This window comes from Apostichopus japonicus, chromosome 9 (assembly GCF_037975245.1).
Source record: "Apostichopus japonicus isolate 1M-3 chromosome 9, ASM3797524v1, whole genome shotgun sequence".
NCBI classification, from domain to species: domain Eukaryota; kingdom Metazoa; phylum Echinodermata; class Holothuroidea; order Aspidochirotida; family Stichopodidae; genus Apostichopus; species Apostichopus japonicus.
The window spans coordinates 28,605,518-28,632,808 of NC_092569.1; the positions used below are offsets into that span (position 1 = coordinate 28,605,518).

Genomic DNA, 27,291 nt, shown 5'->3' on the forward strand with positions numbered 1-27,291 from the left:
GTTTGCTAGAGTCGCCATACGTTCAGTCAAGGCCAGGAGGGAAAACGTCATCTCCTCCATCCGCTGGCCGTCCGTGGAAGCTAAGGAGAGAATGCTAGCCCTGCCCTCCTTGGGAGACGACCTCTTCGCTGGTAGCTTCCAACAGAAACTCCAGGAGGAAGTCTCACGCAGAGAGACATTAGCCAAATCGGAATTCCGCTCCTCTGAGAGATTCAGGTCAAGACCGCACGGCCCAAGAGAATCTAGACCAACCAGAGGAGGCAGAGGAACGTCCCTCAGGACACCCATGAGAGGAACCCCACGGGGCAGATCAAGAGGAACAACTAGCCGACCACCTCGCCCGTGGGGAACACGAGGCTCAGGCAGAAGCCCGGCGACGACCCGACGGGACGGCGACCACTCCTCCACTAGACCACCGTTTGCCGCCCGGCCCTAGGGGTGCCCACCTCACCACGGCAACGCCGCAGGTGGGGGGGGGAGACTGTCACTTTTCACCCAGCAATGGGACATTTTGGGCGGGGACAAGTGGGTATTGGAGACGATTTCACAAGGGTACAAGATAGAGTTTACCTCCGGGGAGGGGGGAAGACTTACTCCAATACCCACCGACCCCGTCCAACAAGCAGCACTAGAAGGGGAAGTATCAGCCTTGCTGGCAAAGCGGGCAATTGTAGAGGTGTCGGGAGAGGCGGGACCCCTCTTCCGCTCCTCCCTGTTTCTAACACAAAAATGGGACGGATCTTGGCGCCCGATCTTGAACCTAAAACCCCTCAACAAAAATTACGTAGAACCAAAACGTTTCCGTATGGAGACCCTAAATTTAATCCTACCCCTTCTCAGAAAGGGCATGTGGGCGGCAAGCGTAGACCTACAGGATGCCTACTTACATATACCAATACATCCACGTCACCAGCGGTACCTAGCCTTCCAATACGCCGGAAGGAGATTTACATTCAGGCCTGTCTACGGCACCTAGAGTCTTCACAAGAGTGGCAGGAACGGTAATCGCCTACCTCAGGAAAGAAGGAGTAACGTTGTACGCCTACCTCGACGACTGGCTCATAGTAGGAGAGTCGAAGTCCAATGCGGCACACAACGTACAGAAAACGGTGCAGACCCTTCAGGAACTGGGTTGGATAATCAATCAAACAAAATCCCAGCTAACACCAACACAGACGATCCAGTTCCTGGGGGCCAGACTAGACTTCACCACAGGCATAGCCAGTCCCTCAGAACAAAGGATAGAGGCAGTCAGAGCGGCCACAGCCCAGATCATATCGTCACAAGAGTCACCCACAGGAACGTGGCTCCGAGCCCTGGGGCTAATGTCCAGCCTGGTCGACGTGGTGACATTATGCAGACTACACATGCGTCCGCTGCAACTCCACCTGCGGAAAACGGCCAACCTGCTAACCCTGGACCAGACAGCGCCGATCCGCCGATCGGAAGACGTCACCCCCCATCTACAATGGTGGCACGACACAGACAATTGGGACCAAGGGGTCCCCTTCACCACCAGTCTGCCAAACACATCGGTCACGACGGACGCCTCATTGACAGGGTGGGGAGCCCACTGGAAGAACTTGACAGCCTGGGGGACGTGGTCCACAGCAGAAAAGTCATGGCACATCAACTCACTAGAGATGTTGGCTGTCAAACGCCCTAGAGTCGTTCCACGAACACCTGAAAAATACAATAACCACCGTCTTCACGGACAATACCACCGTGGTAGCGTACATAAACAGGCAGGGGCGCACTCACTCCGAGAGGTTATGCCAGCTGACCTGGGAAGTCCTGATGACAGCCAAGGACTCCGGAATGACATTACGAGCGTCCCACATCGCCGGAAAACTAAATGTGATGGCCGATGCTCTGTCCAGAGGACAGATGGACCCAAACGAGTGGGCACTGTCCCAGGAGACATGCAACAGGATCTTCGAAATCTTCGGCAAACCAATGGTGGACCTGTTTGCGACGGCGGAGAACACCAAACTCCAGACCTTTTGCTCCAGACAATTCCACCCCAGGGCGCACCACATCGACGCCATGTCCTTCCCATGGAACAATCTGGAGGCTTACGCCTTCCCGCCGCTCTGCATGATCCGCCAGGTCCTGAGAAAGATCCGCCACTCCAGAGGAAGAGTCATACTGATAGCCCCCTTCTGGCCCTGCAGACCATGGTTCGGGGAGCTCCTACAACTTCTAATGGACACCCCAGCGATCCTACCGGACACGCCCCATCTGCTGTCCCAAAGACGGGGGACCCTCATCCACCCAGACATCAAAGGGCTACAACTAGTTGCGTGGAAGTTGTCAGGACTTCCCTTCGACAGAGGGGCTTTTCGGAAGCGGCTGCAGCGATCGCGGCCGACGCCAGGAGGGCAACAACCGTTGCTACTTACGATTCCCGACTACGCATTTTCGGGGAATGGTGCCACAACAGACAGGTACTGCCATCCGAAACCTCTTTGGCACAGGTGGTAGACTTCCTTCACTCCCTCTTCGAGGAAGGCAAGCAAGTGTCGACCATCAAGAACTACAGGTCGGCAATTACCGTTATACATCATGGGTTTGCAGATGGGTCCACCCCAGGCAGCAACAGGGACATCTCCCAGCTCATCAGGGGGATGGCGAACAGGCGCCCCCGAATCAGGCGACTCGCGCCCTCGTTGAGTTTATCAGCAGCGCTGCAAACACTCACCAAACCGCCGTACGAACCCATGGCCTCAGCCTCGCTGGCATCTCTTACAAAGAAAACGCTATTTCTGATCGCTCTGGCGTCAGCAAGAAGAAGGTGCTGTCTCCACGCTCTCTCCACCAAACAGAACCATATCAGGTTCGAGAACCACGGGGTAAGAATGGCCCCCGATCCGGCCTTCCTAGCCAAAAACCAGGTCCTATCCTTCCTGCCGGGGGACATCTTTATCCCCGAAATAAAATCCCTCTCTTCAATCGCAGAGGATAAACTGTGGTGCCCAGTCCGAGCTCTCAAATGGTATCTAAACAAGACCCAACACCTTAGAGGAACAACCACGACCTTGTTCATCTTACCGAGAGCACCTTATTCAGCGGCGTCCAAAGACACCATTTCCCGATGGCTGGCGGAGATCATCCGCCCGTTTACAACCGGCACAATTACACCGAGAGCCCACGACATCAGGGGAGTAGCGGCCTCAACAGCCCTTTTTGCGGGAGTCCCAGTGGAGGACATTCTCAAGGCAGCAGCCTGGCGAACGCCAACAACATTCGTTACCTGCTACCTTTCTGACTCTCTACAGGCTGAGACGGCGTTTTGTAGCGCGGTGATGCGAGGTCCGGCGGGTATTAGGTCCCACCCCTCGGGCCTCCCACCATCGGGCAGTGCCACACGGTGCTAAGGTTGTGGCGAGACAGGTAAGCGAGGAGCGAAGTAAATACTCCAAAACTTACTGGTTTGGATATTTACGAGTGACGAGCTTACCTGTCTCCATTCCCGCCTCCCTCCCTCGAGGGGGGTGGGACGCAGCCGGACGGAGGAGCGGTCGCACTGACCTGACTATACACCTTCCTGTACAGGCCAAGAAACCTGAGAAAAAAAAGGAAGTGCCTCCACCGAACGAGTCCTCGCCCGGCCACCTATTTTTATCGGTGAGTTCATGGTAAAAATTATTTCTTTTTTTGACGTAGTAACGTGTAGGAACGGGTAGTAACTCGTAGTAACTTGTAGTAACTGGTAGTAACTCGTAGTAACGTGTAGTAACTTGTAGTAACTTAGATCCACCGTGAGTTACTGGGGTTTTTAGTGTTGTATACCCCCTTTTTCTATGAAGTAATGTTCTTCTCACTTTTGGTTGTCTCGTTACTTACCTGTCTCCTCACCACTTCTACACTACGGTGTTCAGGGCGTTGGGTCTAACTTAAGAGTATCTCCTGCTATTTTTAGGCCTCTTTGTTAGAGTTAAGGGGTCAGACGTGGACGGGGTCGTAGAGGGTAGTCTCCCTCCCTACTGGGGGGAAGTAATCCCCCTCCCGTCAGTAGCGTCAGAATTCGATGTTAGTTCAGGAGTCGAGGGGGTAGCCTTCCCCTTCTGTCGGGGAGGACTACTACTCGACTCCAAGGCAGAGACCACTTTGGAGGGCTTTGGTCTCATGAGAAGGATGGGCAGTGACCCGTGAAGCCGGGTCACAGAGGGTGCACAGTGTTAAAAGGTTACCAGGACATTCTAGGCGCGGTAGAATGAGGGTGCTAAAGTTGTGGCGAGACAGGTAAGCTCGTCACTCGTAAATATCCAAACCAGTAAGTTTTGGAATATGACTGATGGAGGAGGATGGACGGTACCTCTAATATGACATCCTATAGTAAAGACGATATATTGTATATGTATAATATGACTGACGGAGGAGGATGGACGGTAAGTCTAGTATGACATCCTATAGTATAGACGATATATGTATAATATGACTGACGGAGGAGGATGGACGGTAAGTCTAGTATGACATCCTATAGTATAGACGATATATGGTATATGTATAATATGACTGACGGAGGAGGATGGACGGTAAGTCTAGTATGACATCCTATAGTGCAGACGATATATATGTATAATATGACTGACGGAGGAGGATGGACGGTAAGTCTAGTATGACATCCTATAGTATAGACGATATATATGTATAATATGACTGACGGAGGAGGATGGACGGTAAGTCTAGTATGACATCCTATAGTATAGACGATATATGGTATATGTATAATATGACTGATGGAGGAGGATGGACGGTAAGTCTAGTATGACATCCTATAGTATAGACAATATATTGTGTATAATATGACTGACGGAGGAGGATGGACCGTAAGTCTAGTATGACATCCCATAGTATAGACGATATATGGTATATGTATAATATGACTGACGGAGGAGGATGGACGGTAAGTCTAGTATGACATCCTATAGTATAGATGATATATGTATAATATGACTGACGGAGGAGGATGGACGGTAAGTCTAGTATGACATCCTATAGTATAGACAATATATTGTGTATAATATGACTGACGGAGGAGGATAAGTCTAGTAAATCCTATAGTGCAGACGATATATATATGTATAATATGACTGATGGAGGAGGATGGACGGTAAGTCTAGTATGACATCCTATAGTATAGACAATATATTGTATATGTATAATATGACTGACGGAGGAGGATGGACTGTACTGTAAGTCTAGTATGACATCCTATAGTATAGACGATATATATGTATAATATGACTGACGGAGGAGGATGGACGGTAAGTCTAGTATGACATCCTATAGTATAGATGATGTATTGTATGTATAATATGACTGACGGAGGAGGATGGACGGTAAGTCTAGTATGACATCCTATAGTATAGACAATGTATTGTGTATAATATGACTGACGGAGGAGGATAAGTCTAGTATTACATCCTATAGTGCAGACGATATATATATGTATAATATGACTGATGGAGGAGGATGGACGGTAAGTCTAGTATGACATCCTATAGTATAGACAATATATTGTGTATAATATGACTGACGGAGGAGGATGGACGGTAAGTCTAGTATGACAACATATAGTATAGACGATATATGGTATATGTATAATATGACTGACGGAGGAGGATGGACGGTAAGTCTAGTATGACATCCTATAGTATAGATGATATATGTATAATATGACTGACGGAGGAGGATGGACGGTAAGTCTAGTATGACATCCTATAGTATAGACAATATATTGTGTATAATATGACTGACGGAGGAGGATAAGTCTAGTATTACATCCTATAGTGCAGACGATATATATATGTATAATATGACTGATGGAGGAGGATGGACGGTAAGTCTAGTATGACATCCTATAGTATAGACAATATATTGTATATGTATAATATGACTGACGGAGGAGGATGGACTGTACTGTAAGTCTAGTATGACATCCTATAGTATAGACGATATATATGTATAATATGACTGACGGAGGAGGATGGACGGTAAGTCTAGTATGACATCCTATAGTATAGATGATGTATTGTATGTATAATATGACTGACGGAGGAGGATGGACGGTAAGTCTAGTATGACATCCTATAGTATAGACAATGTATTGTGTATAATATGACTGACGGAGGAGGATAAGTCTAGTATTACATCCTATAGTGCAGACGATATATATATGTATAATATGACTGATGGAGGAGGATGGACGGTAAGTCTAGTATGACATCCTATAGTATAGACAATATATTGTGTATAATATGACTGACGGAGGAGGATGGACGGTAAGTCTAGTATGACATCCTATAGTATAGACGATATATGGTATATGTATAATATGACTGACGGAGGAGGATGGACGGTACTGTAAGTCTAGTATGACATCCTATAGTATAGACGATATATGACTGACGGAGGAGGATGGACGGTAAGTCTAGTATGACATCCTATAGTATAGACGATGTATTGTATATGTATAATATGACTGACGGAGGAGGATGGATGGTAAGTCTAGTATGACATCCTATAGTATAGACAATATATTGTGTATAATATGACTGACGGAGGAGGATAAGTCTAGTATTACATCCTATAGTGCAGACGATATATATGTATAATATGACTGATGGAGGAGGATGGACGGTAAGTCTAGTATGACATCCTATAGTATAGACGATATATATGTATAATATGACTGACGGAGGAGGATGGACGGTAAGTCTAGTATGACATCCTATAGTATAGACGATATATTGTATATGTATAATATGACTGACGGAGGAGGATGGACGGTAAGTCTAGTATGACATCCTATAGTATAGACGATATATTGTATAATATGACTGACGGAGGAGGATGGACGGTAAGTCTAGTATGTCATCCTATAGTATAGACGATATATGTATAATATGACTGACGGAGGAGGATGGACGGTACTGTAAGTCTAGTATGACATCCTATAGTATAGACGATATATTGTATATGTATAATATGACTGACGGAGGAGGATGGACGGTAAGTCTAGTATGACATCCTATAGTATAGACGATGTATTGTATGTATAATATGACTGACGGAGGAGGATGGACGGTAAGTCTAGTATGACATCCTATAGTATAGACAATATATTGTGTATAATATGACTGACAGAGGAGGATAAGTCTAGTATTACATCCTATAGTGCAGACGATATATATGTATAATATGACTGATGGAGGAGGATGGACGGTAAGTCTAGTATGACATCCTATAGTATAGACAATATATTGTGTATAATATGACTGACGGAGGAGGATGGACCGTAAGTCTAGTATGACATCCCATAGTATAGACGATATATGGTATATGTATAATATGACTGACGGAGGAGGATGGACGGTAAGTCTAGTATGACATCCTATAGTATAGATGATATATGTATAATATGACTGACGGAGGAGGATGGACGGTAAGTCTAGTATGACATCCTATAGTATAGACAATATATTGTGTATAATATGACTGACGGAGGAGGATAAGTCTAGTAAATCCTATAGTGCAGACGATATATATATGTATAATATGACTGATGGAGGAGGATGGACGGTAAGTCTAGTATGACATCCTATAGTATAGACGATATATGACTGACGGAGGAGGATGGACGGTAAGTCTAGTATGACATCCTATAGTATAGACGATGTATTGTATATGTATAATATGACTGACGGAGGAGGATGGACGGTAAGTCTAGTATGACATCCTATAGTATAGACAATATATTGTGTATAATATGACTGACGGAGGAGGATGGACGGTAAGTCTAGTATGACATCCTATAGTATAGACAATATATTGTGTATAATATGACTGACGGAGGAGGATGGACGGTAAGTCTAGTATGACATCCTATAGTATAGACGATATATGGTATATGTATAATATGACTGACGGAGGAGGATGGACGGTAAGTCTAGTATGACATCCTATAGTATAGACAATATATTGTGTATAATATGACTGACGGAGGAGGATGGACGGTAAGTCTAGTATGACATCCTATAGTATAGACAATATATTGTGTATAATATGACTGACGGAGGAGGATGGACGGTAAGTCTAGTATGACATCCTATAGTATAGACGATATATGGTATATGTATAATATGACTGACGGAGGAGGATGGACGGTAAGTCTAGTATGACATCCTATAGTATAGATGATATATGTATAATATGACTGACGGAGGAGGATGGACGGTAAGTCTAGTATGACATCCTATAGTATAGACAATATATTGTGTATAATATGACTGACGGAGGAGGATAAGTCTAGTATTACATCCTATAGTGCAGACGATATATATATGTATAATATGACTGATGGAGGAGGATGGACGGTAAGTCTAGTATGACATCCTATAGTATAGACAATATATTGTATATGTATAATATGACTGACGGAGGAGGATGGACTGTACTGTAAGTCTAGTATGACATCCTATAGTATAGACGATATATATGTATAATATGACTGACGGAGGAGGATGGACGGTAAGTCTAGTATGACATCCTATAGTATAGATGATGTATTGTATGTATAATATGACTGACGGAGGAGGATGGACGGTAAGTCTAGTATGACATCCTATAGTATAGACAATGTATTGTGTATAATATGACTGACGGAGGAGGATAAGTCTAGTATTACATCCTATAGTGCAGACGATATATATATGTATAATATGACTGATGGAGGAGGATGGACGGTAAGTCTAGTATGACATCCTATAGTATAGACAATATATTTTGTATAATATGACTGACGGAGGAGGATAAGTCTAGTATTACATCCTATAGTGCAGACGATATATATATGTATAATATGACTGATGGAGGAGGATGGACGGTAAGTCTAGTATGACATCCTATAGTATAGACGATATATTGTATATGTATAATATGACTGACGGAGGAGGATGGACTGTACTGTAAGTCTAGTATGACATCCTATAGTATAGACGATATATATGTATAATATGACTGACGGAGGAGGATGGACGGTAAGTCTAGTATGACATCCTATAGTATAGATGATGTATTGTATGTATAATATGACTGACGGAGGAGGATGGACGGTAAGTCTAGTATGACATCCTATAGTATAGACAATGTATTGTGTATAATATGACTGACGGAGGAGGATAAGTCTAGTATTACATCCTATAGTGCAGACGATATATATATGTATAATATGACTGATGGAGGAGGATGGACGGTAAGTCTAGTATGACATCCTATAGTATAGACAATATATTGTGTATAATATGACTGACGGAGGAGGATGGACGGTAAGTCTAGTATGACATCCTATAGTATAGACGATATATGGTATATGTATAATATGACTGACGGAGGAGGATGGACGGTACTGTAAGTCTAGTATGACATCCTATAGTATAGACGATATATGACTGACGGAGGAGGATGGACGGTAAGTCTAGTATGACATCCTATAGTATAGACGATGTATTGTATATGTATAATATGACTGACGGAGGAGGATGGACGGTAAGTCTAGTATGACATCCTATAGTATAGACAATATATTGTGTATAATATGACTGACGGAGGAGGATAAGTCTAGTATTACATCCTATAGTGCAGACGATATATTGTATATGTATAATATGACTGATGGAGGAGGATGGACGGTAAGTCTAGTATGACATCCTATAGTATAGACAATGTATTGTGTATAATATGACTGACGGAGGAGGATAAGTCTAGTATTACATCCTATAGTGCAGACGATATATATATGTATAATATGACTGATGGAGGAGGATGGACGGTAAGTCTAGTATGACATCCTATAGTATAGACAATGTATTGTGTATAATATGACTGACGGAGGAGGATAAGTCTAGTATTACATCCTATAGTGCAGACGATATGACTGATGGAGGAGGATGGACTGTAAGTCTAGTATTACATCCTATAGTATAGACGATGTATTGTATATGTATAATATGACTGATGGAGGAGGATGGACTATGATATCCTATATGTCGTAAATATGGTTAAGTTTGCCTCAAAATTCTGTGCATATTGTCAAATTATAAGCACCAGAGGGTGTGCTCTGTACAATAGTAATACACACATTCTCATTGACAGTTATAAAATCCCTTAATATTACGCATTCACACTGGTCAGCAGAATCATTTTGGACGATTGGTACGGAATAAGTTTGTGATGCAAGGGTCAGAGGTTCTGTTCCTACCTATAGGTCTACATTTGAAGTGGCAGTGAATTTGCTAGAAACAAATAAACATCCGTTAGAATAAGAAACAAGTTCTGACACAATAAACTTCAGTAATTTCTAATGTAATTGTGTAACCATGGAGATTGTTGCAATACATGTCATGGATATTCTTCCCATCGGTCTTTACGTCATCTCTTTACTCTTACTTTTATTTACTAACTTTGAACCTCCAGAAGTCCACTTGAGATCATTACAGTGTTTGATTCCATTGTCTATAAATTGGGGATTGTCAGAGTAGATTCAGAGTAGATGGTTTGCTCTCTTGATATATATTTAGAGTTTATTACAAAAGCAATCTGTCTGTCTCAATACTAGGCCCGTTCTCTCCGCAAATGAGGCCAGTTTTGGTTTGTTGAAGTAATCATTTCAAACCAGAGCTGAGCCCAAAATCATTGCAGGTGTTTCTGTTCCAAAGCGAATAGTATGGAAGTTTGAAAGTAAGATTCTGTTATTTGTAATGGGACAGAGTTCAGACATTAGCAACAGTATCCAACATTGGTCTGATTATCTATTACACACACAGACATTAGAACAGTTTTCATTCATGGTCTGTGAGCAATCAACTATGGTAGTAGATGGTGAAATTCACTTTGCTCTAACATGCCACTTAACAGAAGGGTGAATTACAGTTCAGAATGGATTTAATTTGGAAGATTATGTTACTGCTCATTCACAGGTCATCCTTCCTTAGGTTCGTTCTACAAAGAAGTTAAATGCACTTTCTCATTGAAATGTTATTGAAAATAATTTGGAATTATTCTTTTCGTTCTTACATTATATACAGGTATTCCAACGTCGTGTTGATGGTTCCGTTGACTTCTATCGTAACTGGCAGAGCTATAAAGAAGGCTTTGGTGAGCTGGACCATGAGTTTTGGTTGGGAAATGATAAGTTGTATTACCTCACCAATCAAGGTGACTATCAACTGCGGATCGATATGGTGAACAAAGATGGAGCTCCATACTACGCAAAGTTTGACTTGTTCCGGATCAATGATGAAAGTAACAATTACAGACTGTCTGGACTGGGAACTTACAGTGGAACTGCAGGTTTGTCCAAATTATAGGTTTCTCTCTGTGTTTGTTGTATACAACATCACTGTAGTATTAAATGTCATGTTCTGTTTTTTATTTCTTTGGATGTCGTTTATTTTTCCGGTTCTTTGCTGGAAGCAAAGGAACCTATGCAGTCAAGTTTGTGTGCGTCTGTTACACTTTGCTGGAAGCAAATGAACCTATGCAGTCAAGTGTGTGTGTTTGTGTGCGTCTGTGACGCTTGCTGAAGTCCGCCGTGATGGAGTGATGGATATTTGTCATACTCAATGTGTAGATGTGTTATAATGAGAAGGTCTGCCCACATTTTGTTTCCACCTCAAATGCATTTTGGGACACATTCTTTGGGTCCGAATTTGAGGGGCCTATTACTTTTTGAACCAGTTGGGCCCACATTTGTGATCTGTAAAGACATCACATAAATCAAGCATAATTAGGCCTATTGACAGTAAAAATGCTAATACATCACATGCAGTTCATGAACCGAGCAAAATAACAGTAAGTGCAGCAATGAAAAGACATAGAAACCATGTTCGTACAGTGACATGCTAAGGTATCACACAAAGACAAGCACAACTTGCTAACAATGATAAGCTGAGATATAACATGACTCAAATATAACAGTGATATTTGATGTAGACTGTCACAGAGATTTAGCATACATGTTCTGCTATATGATGATATGTAATGTAGACTGTCACAGATTAAGATGAATGTCCTGCTATGTAGTGATATGTGATGTAGACTGTCACAGAGATTAAGCATAAATGTCCTGCTGTGTAGTGACATGTGATGTAGACTGTCACAGAGATTTAGCATACATGTTCTGCTGTACGGTGATATGTGATGTAGACTGTCACAGATTAAAATGCATGTCCTGCTGTGTAGTGATATGTGATGTAGACTGTCACAGAGATTAAGCATAAATGTTCTGCTGTACGGTGATATGTGATGTAGGCTGTCACAGAGATTTTATAAATACCCTGCTGTGTAGTGATATGTGATGTAGACTGCCACAGAGATTAAGCATAAATATCCTGCTCTGTAGTGACACGTTATGTAGGCTGTCACAGAGATTGAGCATGCATGACCTGCTGTACGGTGATATGTGATGTAGACTGCCACAGAGATTAAGCATAAATATCCTGCTGTGTAGTGACACGTTATGTAGACTGTCACAGAGATTTAGCATACATGTTCTGCTGTACGGTGATATGTGATGCAGACTGTCACAGATTGTAGACTGTCACAGATATTAAGCATGAATGTCCTGCTGTGTATTGATTTGTGATGTAGACTGTCAAAGATATTAAGCCTACATGTCCTGCTGTGTAGTATAATGTGATGTAGACTATCACATTGATTAAGCATCAATATCCTGCTGTGTAGTGACATGTGATGTAGACTGTCACAGAGATTAAGCATAAATGCCCTGATGTGTACAGGGATGTAAGTCTTCCGGATTTTTACGGAAATCCGGGGTTTTTTTTAATTTTAATAAGTCTTCCGGATTTTTACGGAAATCCGGTTTTTTTTTAATTCCAATAAAGTTGCACAAAATTGTTCGAATATCAAAGACACAACGCGGCAAAAATGCCTGGCCCGTTGCAGCAAGCTAACTTCAATTTTCACTCATTGATCACTCAAAATACCATTCCAGTTTCGCATCATCGCATTGCACTGTACAACATTGTGCCATGTGAATATCGTTGCATACGTGCGAACTTCAAATCGCTATAGCTCATTTCTGTCGTTGAAAAACCTTGCCTAATTCATGTTGATTGGACTGCTAATTAATATCTTTGTAACTGCTGGTGCTCGACATAAGTTTTGGAATTAACGCTTGTGATATTTGTGAGCCGCGGAAATCTACGGGATACGCATATGAAAGTCGATATTTGTGATCGCATTCGAATGTGAGACTGTTTTTTATTCCGTAGTTCGCTGCGACGTATTCGTAACTTTGAGCTAGCCTAACATAACGATAGTGTGTAAGTAGTAAGAACTAGGGGTAGGATGTGTTAGCGCTAATACTTCTAAGCTAGCCTAACATACAGTAACGATAGTGTGTAAGTAGTCAGAGCTAGGAGTAGGATGTGTTAGGACGGCATTCACCTGGGGTCTCCGAATATTTTTCCGTTTTTTTTTTTGGGCTGCACTTACATCCCTGTGTGTAGTAATATGTGATGTAGACTGTCACAGAGATTAAGCATGAATCTCCCGCTGTGTAGTAATATGTGATGTAGACTGTCACAGAGATTAAGCATACATGTTCTGCTGTACGGTGATATGTGATGTAGACTGTCACAGATTAAAATGCATGTCCTGCTGTGTAGTGACATGTGATGTAGACTGTCACAGAGATTAAGCATAAATGTTCTGCTGTACGGTGATATGTGATGCAGACTGTCACAGATTAAGATACATGTCCTGCTGTGTTGTGATATGTGATGTAGACTGTCACAGATTAAGATACATGTCCTGCTGTGTTGTGATATGTATGTGATGTAGACTGTCACAGATAATTATATGAATTTCTTATTTGGTATATTTTGGAATTGTTGATGCCAACTCAGTGGTGCCAATTTGAATGAATGTGGCATTGACTTGGTTGTTATTAAGTTCATCATGTAAACCTTTTTTAACAGGGATTAATTTAGTTGGCAGGGATTCACCAAACTTTTTTGGGTCGTGGTTCAAATGTTTTTTGTTGAAAAATGGAGATTCTTCAATTATATATTACCCCAACGTTTAGGGCTAGAGTATGTTTTTTGTATAGTCTCTGTACTGTAGGTGTCAGGTTTATGTTGACTACTATATATGTGTACTGTATAGTATTGAGATAAATTGTCATCCGTAGTTACAGAACATGCTGCAAGGTTGTAAGAATAATAGTTGTGAAACAGAGGGAGTTACGTTACAATATACAAATTAAACTTTGCTTTATTGGAACTCAATTGTGTTGTGACGGACGTACAATTTGCAGATGTAAATCCATCATAAAAAAATGTATGTCTATCACACAAGAACTTTGCGAAAATATCCCATGAAGGTGATCAAATTTAAATTTGATTTTACTGCTTATTCTAGTTTAAGGTCTTATTAACATGATGCATGTAAGCTTTTAATTGTTTAACATTAAAAATCACACAGATCTACAATAAGATTTATGATCTGAAAAAAAAAATCACTTTTTCTACGTACGTCCGTCACAGGGTGTTTTTTTTAAACAATTTTGTGCGGCTTATAAGGAGGTAAAAAATGAAAACCCCACAGCATAATATTGGAAGGCAGATGACACACAATGTCCAAATTAAAAGTTATCTCATAAAAATACTCATTGAGATATGAACCAATAAACTATCCGAAATGTACGTCCGAGTTTACGGAACTGCCCAGATTCAACTTAATATATCCAATCATATTTACTAATTGTTTAATGTGTCTATATTGTGATAGGTCCCTTAATTGTGATGGATTGTAGTTTAAGGGAATATCTTTATTTGTTTAATACACAGATGGAGGTGCCTCTGGTGGTTATGCTTTGAGTTATCATCTTAACTCTGCCTTCAGTACCTTTGACAGGGACAATGATATATCAGGCAGTACTAACTGTGCTGTTAGTCGCCATGGTGCCTGGTGGTACAAGAGCTGTGCATATTCTAACCTCAATGGTAACTATATGGCAGCAGATAATGATGGATCAATCATATACTGGCATGATCTACCTGGAGGTTGGTCTAACATCAAATACACAGAAATGAAGATAAGACCCGTCTAGATACGGTTCTGTCCAATAAGTACTTGATAAGAGGATCAAAACTAACAAACACACTGGAGTTCAGCAAATATATCATCCATATCAGCAAACAGAAATGTCACAGATAACCCAAATTCAACCCCCCCCCCCCATGCAGCTCCTCAAAACTACTCTAAACAGACACAGACACACCCAGGTGTGTTTTACATTCAGACTGAGGACCCAGGTGTTTCTTCCACTCTTCACGTACCATAACCTTGACAATACCCCTTAACAATGACATTTTTCTGAGGACCTGTTGATTCTTTTCATCTGAGGACTTGCAATTTCTTTGTTTTTAGAAAAGAAAACAAGTACAGACACACATATTCTAATGTATTGTTATCAGTTATGAGACAATGATATTATATACTATTGTGTAAACAGGTATAAGTTCAGATACGTTTCTCATTAACAATAGTTATTACCCATATCATGGCATGGGATGGAATGGATGGGATAGTCTGTTGGAATTCAACATGCATTTCTCACAACAAGTTACATCTTAAAAGGTTGTGTTGCTGAATCAAATGCAGAGAATATTTTTTCTTTCCTCTAAGTATATAGTTTATCTAAGCGTTAATTGATTGCATAAAATGGTTTTACACAGAATTTATTATCTTGGCTCTCTGTATTCCATTTGAATTACTGTTTACATATTCATGTTCGATTTTTATTGAGAATTGATAAGTAAAAACTTTCCAGCAGATGAAGGGGCGCTCCAGCATTTTGACAGAGGGCACTGTCGTATATTAGTCCTGAATCAAATTAACTCAATAGCCAGATCAGCTTGGTTATAGACGCACTGGGTGATTCACTAGTTCAATGTGTTATGTAGATAAGCTGCTAATGAATACATGGGTTGGGTAAGGATGATTACCGAAGGTATGCTAATATGCATGATTACATGGGTTAGGAATGTATGATTATGTAAGATAGTAGCATTTGCAATTTCCTGAGGATCACTTATAGAGACATCATCATCATCATCATCATCATCATCATCATCATCATCATCATCATCATCATCATCATCATCATCATCATCATCATCATCATCATCATCATCATCATCATCATCATCATCTCCATCATCATCATCATCATCATCATCATCATCATCATCATCATCATCATCATCATCATCATCATCATCATCATCATCATCATCATCATCATCATCATCATCATCATCATCATCATCATCATCATCATCATCATCATCATCATCATCATCATCATCATCATCATCATCATCATCATCATCATCATCATCATCATCATCATCATCATCATCATCATCATCATCATCATCATCATCATCATCATCATCATCATCATCATCATCATCATCATCATCATCATCATCATCATCATCATCATCATCATCATCATCATCATCATCATCATCATCATCTTGAAGTTGTTAGGGTAATTGAAAAACTTTTACCATTGTTTAAAATAGTGTTTATGTTTAGAGCTGTTGAATATGCATACATGTATAATGTTTTCTCTTTGCTATGCGCATACTGTGATTGAGGTTATTTCGATATTTGGTGAAGGACTCTTTGTTAACTTGATTTGGTGACTTTAAGTAAGTCTTGTACAGTTTATTCTTACGTTTAATTAAGACAAGGAGTCCACTTGTAATCCAAGGTTGATTATTCTTTAGCCTTTGCCGTACTCTATACAGTGGGAAGCAGTCTGAATAAGCCTGGCTAAAACTATTATTGAAGGTATTAAATGCACTTTTTGTGTTATTTGCCAGAAAAACTTCACTCCAATCAGTGCTAGATATACAGGAGGCAAAATGTCGGATATTATGTTCAGAATAATTGCGAGAGTAAATTGGAGCATAACCAGGAATAGAACTTGACTTCAAAATAGAATGTAAAAAAGAATGAAAATGATCACTGATATCAGTTGTGAAAACACCAACATGATTCACCTTAGCACCAGCATTGGTATTATTTAAGTTTGTAAGTATATTATCAATAAGAGAAGAACTGTTAGTAGTGACTCTAGTGGGCTTGTTAATAGTTGGGTGAAAGCCACAGGCAGTGAGGTTACTAAGGAAATAGTTCGCGGCTGGTTTACAAAGATCAATATTAAAGTCTCCAGCACCAGAAATATCACTTAAAATATCATTATGTATAAGATAGGTTAGTAGTTTATGATAACATGGATTAAAAATGTATGGTTATGTAAGATAGGTAAGTAATTTATGATTACATGGATTAGGAATGTATGATTATGTAAGGTAGGTAAGTAGTTTATGATTACATGGATTAGCAATGTATGATTTTGTAAGATAGGTTAGTAGTTTATGATAACATGAATAAGGAAGGTATGGTTATATATGATAGGTAAGTAATTTATGATTACATGGATTAGGAATGTATGATTATGTAAGGTAGGTAAGTAGTTTATGATTACATGGATTAGCAATGTATGATTTTGTAAGATAGGTTAGTAGTTTATGATAACATGGATGTATGATTATGTAAGATAGGTAAGTAATTTATGAATACATGGATTAGGAATGTATGATTATGTAAGGTAGGTAAGTAGTTTATGATTACATGGATTAGCAATGTTTGATTTTGTAAGATAGGTTAGTAGTTTATTATGACATGGATTAGGAATGTATGATTATGTAAGATAGGTAAGTAGTTTATGATTACATGGATTAGGAATGTATGATTATGTAAGGTAGGTAAGTAGTTTATGATTACATGGATTAGCAATGTATGATTTTGTAAGATAGGTTAGTAGTTTATGATAACATGGATTGGGAATGTATGATTATATATGATAGGTAAGTAGTTTATTATGACATGGAGTAGGAATGTATGATTATGTGAGATAGGAAAGTAGTTTATGATTACATGTATATGATGATGGTGATTATGTAAGATAGGTAACCAGTTCATGATTACATCAGTTGATGATTATGTTAAGTTGTTAACATTATTACATCAGTTGGGTTATGTAAAGGATATAAGACTAGTGATAATATATTTGTTTGTTTAGAATGAGAATTTGCCGTATTGTTTCATGTTGGTTTAAAGGTCACATTTGCAGCATTGTGTATCTATATTATACAGAGTCCATCATACTGCCGTCTCTACACAGCCCGGGCTTTAAAGAAGTTGATTGCACTGTGCAGCATGTTTCATTTAAGATATTATAATCTTCATTGTGTATGTGTGTATTTATCTATGTGTTATTTAGTGCAAGATTTATTGAATAAATGTAGCATGATAATTATCAATACTACTTCTGTCCATGTTCTTTGGTTGCTTGTTCCGTCCATTTTCAGGTAGTCATCATCAGGGGCAGACTGACCCATGACCTAGACCCTTGGGCAAAAACGGTCATCACGCCAGTGTTGTAAAAAGCAATGCTCAATTAACTAAACTTTCAGGTATATAGAAATAACACAATGGCTTGAGTCAATGAACTGGTGCCAGGAAAATCTCTGATAATTGCTTGTCCTTAGAAAAGAGGTTTCTCAATACCACTCTCTAGTATGCCCACTCGCCCAGAACCATCGCCAGAAATAAACAGGTGATGTGCAATCCCCCTCCACTCCTTGCCACAGTCCCACCAGTGGTATCGCCGGGCACGATCTAGCCCTGGTGCAGCAATAGAAATTCCCCCTCCCTGCCACAGTCCCACCAGTGGTACCACATGGCGCAATCTAGCCTGATGCAACAATAGAAATTCCCCTTCCCATCCCCCCCCACCACAGTCCCACCAGTGGTACCGCAGGGCACGATCTAGCCTGATGCAGCATAGAATTTCCCCCTCCCCTTTCCCGATTCCATGCTACAGTAACACCAGTGGTGCTTCAGGGCGCGATCTAGCCCCGGTGCAGCAATAGAAATTCCCCCTCCCCTTCCCCCATTCCCTGCCACAGTCCCACCAGTGGTGCTGCAGGGCACGATCTAGCCTGATGCAGCAATAGAAATTCCCCCTCCCTTTCCCCCACTCCCTGCCACAGTCCCACCAGTGGTACCGCATGGCGCGATCTAGCCTGATGCAGCAATAGAAATTCCCCCATCCTTTTCCCCACTCCCTGCCACAGTCCCACCAGTGGTACCGCATGGCGCGATCTAGCCTGATGCAGCAATAGAAATTCCCCCTCCCTTCCCCCACTCCCTGCCACAGTCCCACCAGTGGTACCGCAGGACACGATTTAGCCTGATGCAGCAATAGAAATACCCCCTCCCTTCCCCCACTCCCTGCCACAGTCCCACCAGTGGTACCGCATGGAGCGATCTAGCATGATGCAGCAATAGAAATTCCCCCTCCCTTTCCCCCACTCCCTGCCACAGTCCCACCAGTGGTACCGAAGGGCACGATTTAGCCTGATGCAGCAATATAAATTCCCCTTCCCATCCCCCCCCTGCCACAGTCCCACCAGTGGTACCGCAGGGCACGATCTAGCCTGATGCAGCATAGAATTTTCCCCTCCAATTTCCCGATTCCATGCTAAAGTCCCACCAGTGGTGCTTCAGGGCACGATCTAGCCCCGGTGCAGCAATACAAATTCCCCCCCCCACTTCCCTTATTCCCTCCCACAGTCCCACTAGTGGTGCTGCAGGGCACGATCTAGCCTGATGCAGCAATAGAAATTCCCCCTCCCTTTCCCCCACTCCCTGCCACAGTCCCACCAGTGGTACCGCATGGCGCGATCTAGCCTGATGCAGCAATAGAAATCCCCCCTCCCTTTCCCCAACTCCCTGCCACAGTCCCACCAGTGGTACCGCATGGCGCGATCTAGCCTGATGCAGAAATAGAAATACCCCCTCCCTTCCCCCACTCCCTGCCACAGTCCCACCAGTGGTACCGCATGGAGCGATCTAGCATGATGCAGCAATAGAAATTCCCCCTCCCTTTCCCCCACTCCCTGCCACAGTCCCACCAGTGGTACCGAAGGGCACGATTTAGCCTGATGCAGCAATATAAATTCCCCTTCCCATCCCCCCCCTGCCACAGTCCCACCAGTGGTACCGCAGGGCACGATCTAGCCTGATGCAGCATAGAATTTTCCCCTCCAATTTCCCGATTCCATGCTAAAGTCCCACCAGTGGTGCTTCAGGGCACGATCTAGCCCCGGTGCAGCAATACAAATTCCCCTCCACTTCCCTTATTCCCTCCCACAGTCCCACTAGTGGTGCTGCAGGGCACGATCTAGCCTGATGCAGCAATAGAAATTCCCCCTCCCTTTCCCCCACTCCCTGCCACAGTCCCACCAGTGGTACCGCATGGCGCGATCTAGCCTGATGCAGCAATAGAAATTCCCCCTCCCTTTCCCCAACTCCCTGCCACAGTCCCACCAGTGGTACCGCATGGCGCAATCTAGCCTGATGCAGCAATAGAAATTACCCCTCCCTTTCCCCCACTCCCTGCCACAGTCCCACCAGTGGTACCGCAGCGCACGATTTAGCCTGATGCAGCAATAGAAATTCCCCCTCCCCTTCCTCACTCCCTGCCACAGGCTCACCAGTGGTGCTGCAGGGCGTGATCTAGTCCTGGTGCAGCAATAGAAATTCCCCCTCCCCTTCCCTACTCCCTGCCACAGTCCCACCAGTGGTACCGCAGGGCATGATCTTGCCTGATGCAGCAATAGAATTTCCCCCTCCTATTCCCCGATTCCCTGCCACAGTCCTACCAGTGGTGCTGCAGGGCACGATCTAGCCTGATGCAGCAATAGAAATTCCCCCTCCCCTTCCTCACTCCCTGCCACAGGCTCACCAGTGGTGCTGCAGGGCACGATCTAGTCCTGGTGCAGCAGTAGAAATTACCCCTCCCCTTCCTCACTCCCTGCCACAGGCTCACCAGTGGTGCTGCAGGGCACGATCTAGTCCTGGTGCAGCAATAGAAATCCCCCTCCCCTTCCCCACTCCCTGCCACAGTCCCACCAATGGTGCTGCAGGGCGTGATCTAGCCTGATGCAGCAATAGAAATTACCCCTCCCTTTCCCCCACTCCCTGCCACAGTCCCACCAGTGGTACCGCAGGGCACGATCTTGCCTGATGCAGCAATAGAATTTCCCCTCCCCTTCCACCACTCCCCGCCACAGTCCCACCAATGGTGCTGCAGGGCGTGATCTAGCCTGATGCAGCAATAGAAATTACCTCTCCCTTTCCCCCACTCCCTGCCACAGTCCCACCAGTGGTACCGCAGGGCACGATTGAGCCTGATGCAGCAGTAGAAATTCCCTCTCCCATTCCTCACTCCCTGCCACAGGCTCACCAGTGGTGCTGCAGGGCACGATCTAGTCCTGGTGCAGCAATAGAAATTCCCCTCCCCTTCCACCACTCCCCGCCACAGTCCCACCAATGGTGCTGCAGGGCGTGATCTAGCCTGATGCAGCAATAGAAATTACCTCTCCCTTTCCCCCACTCCCTGCCACAGTCCCACCAGTGGTACCGCAGGGCACGATTTAGCCTGATGCAGCAGTAGAAATTCCCTCTCCCATTCCTCACTCCCTGCCACAGGCTCACCAGTGGTGCTGCAGGGCACGATCTAGTCCTGGTGCAGCAATAGAAATTCCCCCTCCCCTTCCCCACTCCCTGCCGCAGTCCCACCAGTGGTACTGCAGGGCACGATCTTGCCTGATGCAACAATAGAATTTCCCCCTCCCCTTCCACCACTCCCCGCCACAGTCCCACCAATGGTGCTGCAGGGCGTGATCTAGCCTGATGCAGCAATAGAAATTACCCCTCCTTTTCCCCCACTCCCTGCCACAGTCCCACCAGTGGTACCGCAGGGCACGATTTAGCCTGATGCAGCAGTAGAAATCCCCCTCCCCTTCCTCACTCCCTGCCACAGGCTCACCAGTGGTGCTGCAGGGCACGATCTAGTCCTGGTGCAGCAATAGAAATCCCCCTTCCCTTCCCCACTCCCTGCCACAGTCCCACCAGTGGTACTGCAGGGCACGATCTTGCCTGATGCAACAATAGAAATTCCCCTCGCCTTCCACCACTCCCCGCCACAGTCCCACCAATGGTGCTGCAGGGCGTGATCTAGCCTGATGCAGCAATAGAAATTACCCCTCCTTTCCCCCACTCCCTGCCACAGTCCCACCAGTGGTACCGCAGGGCACGATTTAGCCTGATGCAGCAGTAGAAATTCCCCCTCCCATTCCTCACTCCCTGCCACAGGCTCACCAGTGGTGCTGCAGGGCGTGATCTAGTCCTGGTGCAGCAATAGAAATCCCCTCCCCTTCCCCACTCCCTGCCTCAGTCCCACCAGTGGTACCGCAGGGCATGATCTTGCCTGATGCAGCAATAGAATTTCCCCCTCCTATTCCCCGATTCCCTGCCACAGTCCTACCAGTGGTGCTACAGGGCACGATCTAGCCTGATGCAGCAATAGAAATTTCCCCTCCCCTTCCTCACTCCCTGCCACAGGCTCACCAGTGGTGCTGCAGGGCACGATCTAGTCCTGGTGCAGCAATAGAAATCCCCCTCCCCTTCCCCACTCCCTGCCACGGTCCCACCAGTGGTACAGCAGGGCACGATTTAGCCTGATGCAGCAGTAGAAATTCCCCCTCCCATTCCTCACTCCCTGCCACAGGCTCACCAGTGGTGCTGCAGGGCGTGATCTAGTCCTGGTGCAGCAATAGAAATCCCCTCCCCTTCCCCACTCCCTGCCTCAGTCCCACCAGTGGTACCGCAGGGCATGATCTTGCCTGATGCAGCAATAGAAATTACCCCTCCTAATCCCCGATTCCCTGCCACAGTCCTACCAGTGGTGCTGCAGGGCACGATCTAGCCTGATGCAGCAATAGAAATTCCCCCTCCCCTTCCTCACTCCCTGCCACAGGCTCACCAGTGGTGCTGCAGGGCACGATCTAGTCCTGGTGCAGCAATAGAAATCCCCCTTCCCTTCCCCACTCCCTGCCACAGTCCCACCAGTGGTGCTGCAGGGCACGATCTTGCCTGATGCAACAATAGAAATCCCCCTCCCCTTCCACCACTCCCCGCCACAGTCCCACCAATGGTGCTGCAGGGCGTGATCTAGCCTGATGCAGCAATAGAAATTACCCCTTCCCTTCCCCCACACTTGCCACAGGCTCACCAGTGGTGCTGCAGGGCGTGATCTAGCCTGATGCAGCAATAGAAATTCCCCCTCCCCTTCCTCACTCCATGCCACAGGCTCACCAGTGGTGCTGCAGGGCGTGATCTAGTCCTGGTGCAGCAATAGAAATCCCCCTCCCCTTCCCCACTCCCTGCCACAGGCCCACCAGTGGTACCGCAGGGCATGATCTTGCCTGATGCAGCAATAGAATTTCCCCCTTCTATTCCCCGATTCCCTGCCACAGTCCTACCAGTGGTGCTGCAGGGCACGATCTAGCCTGATGCAGCAATAGAATTTCCCCCTTCTATTCCCCGATTCCCTGCCACAGTCCTACCAGTGGTGCTGCAGGGCACGATCTAGCCTGATGCAGCAATAGAATTTCCCCCTTCTATTCCCCGATTCCCTGCCACAGTCCTACCAGTGGTGCTGCAGGGCACGATCTAGCCTGATGCAGCAATAGAATTTTCCCCTTCTATTCCCCGATTCCCTGCCACAGTCCTACCAGTGGTGCTGCAGGGCACGATCTAGCCTGATGCAGCAATAGAAATTCCCCCTCCCCTTCCCCACTCCCTGCCACAAAGCTCACCGGTGGTGCTGCAGGGCGTGATCTAGCCGGATGCAACAATAGAAATCCCCCTCGCCTTCCCTACTCCCTACCACAGTCCCACCAGTGGTACTGCAGGGCACGATCTTGCCTGATGCAGCAATAGAAATCCCCCTCCCCTCCCCTTCCCCCACACTTGCCACAGGCTCACCAGTGGTGCTGCAGGGCGTGATCTAGCCGGATGCAACAATAGAAATCCCCCTCGCCTTCCCTACTCCCTACCACAGTCCCACCAGTGGTACTGCAGGGCACGATCTTGCCTGATGCAGCAATAGAAATCCCCCTCCCCTCCCCTTCCCCCACTCCCCGCCACAGTCTCACCAATGGTGCTGCAGGGCGTGATCTAGCCTGATGCAGCAATAGAAATTCCCCCTCCCCTTCCCCCACTTCCTGCCACAGTCCCACCAGTGGTACCGCAGGGCGCGATCTAGCCCTGGTGCAGCAATAGAAATGGGCCCCCAGAAGAGAGTCTTTATTCAAGTAAGCCCAATCATGGTTTTGATTTGGCTGAGAATTTGTGTACATTTTCGGCACCGCAGACGCCTAGATATAGCATACTGAGGCTTTCTCTGTGGAGGACATGGTTTTGTTTGAATTCTCAGTTCGATGGAGTATCATGAGAGAACTTTAAGAACTGAACATTTTGTTAAAAAACTAATAAATATTCTTATTGTAAGCACTTATCTTCAGGCGGTTATCGGTCATACTCACCATATGGCCCTGGCAAAATGAGTCCACACCAGCTGCACTGACCTAGTTACGACACTGCCCATACCACCCCCGCCCCCCCCCCCCCCCCCGCCCTCCTCGCGTCCTCTCCCATGACAAAGTTTCGAGATTAATCCCAAGTTCTGAATACAACTTTTCCGTAAATCACATAAGGCCCATTGATTATAAATTCCCAACTATCAGTTTTACAGTCAGTTACGAGATCATTATGATGAAGAGACATAATATTCAAAGAACGTGAACATCAGAAAAGAACTTTTAGGGTGAATGTAGACACAACATAATTAATTGTGGCATTTAGACCGCTAAACAACTCTGTTATCGTCCCAGGTTGTGTTTCTTTACCACAGTCTTTTAATATTTGAGAAAACCAGTAACCTTTCATACATCCGAGGCCTATCAATTAAAGCGGCTGGGATACTTAGTATAACACCCTGTTCAGTTCGTCCGTCAGATAGAAAACAAAAACTTAATAGGAAAACAAGACTTACCGCCTGAAATATTTTTCTTCAATACTCTAAAAGTTTAACAATGATAAATAGTGTAAATGTTGACCAATGGTGCTCTGCTGTTTGTATATGAAGATATTAAGAACAAAATTTTAGTTGAGTTAATACAATTGATAAAACATTAACATTTAGGCCTATATGCACCGACGAGCTGACGTCATCAGTCATTTAGCCTTAAATGACAAATTCAGAGCTTAAGCATATTTTAAAACTAAATATCTCGTGAATCACAATACATACAGAAACATTACAAGCCCTAAAATTATTCATATTTCTTGGATAGTATATTTGAAATAACAAGACAAGTCATCCGTTAATGTAAATGAAACTAATTAGTTTACTCTCTTATCGATAACAACACTCGTAGGTAGAAAAATGGCACAACTATTGTATTACTATTGCTGAATATCGGTTTTGATTTGGCGGCTAATGGCCTTCCCCATTACTCTAGAACCATCCCTGAATAGCCGAACGGTTAGTCACCCCATTCCACTCCCCCTCTCTGGTCATCTGGTCCATAATTTGATTACTTAGACTATTAAATTAATTAATTTAATTAATTAATTTGATTAAACATATTATTAATTTGATTAATCAACTTGTTTAAGTTGATTAAACAGATTATTAATTTGATTAAACAGATTATTAATTTGATTAAACAGATTATTAATTTGATTAAACAGATTATTAACTTGATGTAACAAATTATGAATTTGATATAAAGAGGGAGACAGTCTGTTTGCCAACAACTACTGTGTGCATGCTACAAACATTGGTTTTGCGAGCAGTTCCAATACCAATAAGGTTAAGCAATTGGATAAACATCGGACAAATCTTGGAGTGGAAACAGAAATTTTTGTCGAATGACAAGGTCAAGATTTCTTTCCCGATCTATATTTTAACTGCTAGCCTATTCTAGTTATATCGTCAATGGAAGAGTGATCGTTATTCATATTTTTTTTAATTAATTTTTAGCAATAAACGGCTGTTAGCAATTAAGGATTGGATGATTTTGAATCTCTCGTTTATTGATTGGCGCAAAGCGTACTAGAACATTTCTGGTTTTAAACACCCCCCCCCCCCCGATCACCGGAAATGGCACATCTCGGGCTTGAAAATGACCAACTAGATGTACACTTTTGCCTGAGAACCAAGTATATCCTTCTTTTTTTTCCATCCATAACCCTTTTGACCATTGTCACCAGTCACACATCATGTTCTACATCATCGCATCTCCATTGCTTTTGTAGGTGATTCTACGTCGCGTCCCACAATATCGGTCAGCCCCACTTTTCAAGGTTTTAAGCCCATTATTAGTTCAGAATTTGAAAATTCACATTTCTCGTGAAATAAATTCACTTCAAAACATACCCATAATGTTGCACAAAATTCCATATATGGACAACCCAATACAGAAAAATCTCCTTCAACCCCTGACAAACCGGTCAAGATTGCACGAGTAGAGGGAAGTATTTTAGGAATGTTGGTCAGGGAAATTTCGAAGATTCAGACACAGTTAATTTATTGGTGCATGGGCGCAGATCCGTCTTGGATAATAGTGGGGACGCGCGTCTGTTCTCGGATACTATCCAAGCGGAGCGCGACCAAACAATATCAGGGGACAAATAACCCAAGTAGACTTTTGTATACGATGGGTCTTGGGTCCTCTCCCAGAAAAAAAAAATAGACTGCCGCAAATGCGATTTCCGTCCTCTATTTAACAACTGTGGATAAATATAATAAAATGAGAACTGGACGTGAAGCTAGCTCAAATTGGCAACACACAATGTGAGTTGTTAACGATTGTTTTGTTCGCACTCAGTCCGTTTTGCTGACCACAATTTACCAGTCTCTTGTATAGATTATGTTTCACATGATTGAATGTGTTAATACTTCAGCGGAGAAGTCACGCCTAACAGTGTCATTAGTATTAATTCTCGTCTTTTAATACTTCAGTCTTTTATAGCACGTCATTTGCACAACGCTGGATCAAACTGCGCAAAAGTTCAATACAGGTGAATTTGAAGTGCAACGTTTGGTCAAGACAAATTGGTGGGGACACGGTATATCATGCCCCCCCCCCCCATTGAAAAAAGTTGGTGGGGGCGCCTCCCGCAGTCCCCGTCAGGATCTTTTTCCATGTATTGATGTACAAATATTAAAACCTCTTATAACGGCTACTTTAAATCTTCGTTGAA

At 43.7% G+C, this 27,291-nt stretch overlaps 1 long non-coding RNA gene across 2 annotated transcripts in view; it reads right to left on the bottom strand.

The window, feature by feature from the left end:
* Positions 1-27,291, bottom strand: part of LOC139973550 (uncharacterized) — a 287,989-nt gene that overhangs the window by 87,596 nt on the left and 173,102 nt on the right. The window lies entirely within an intron of this gene.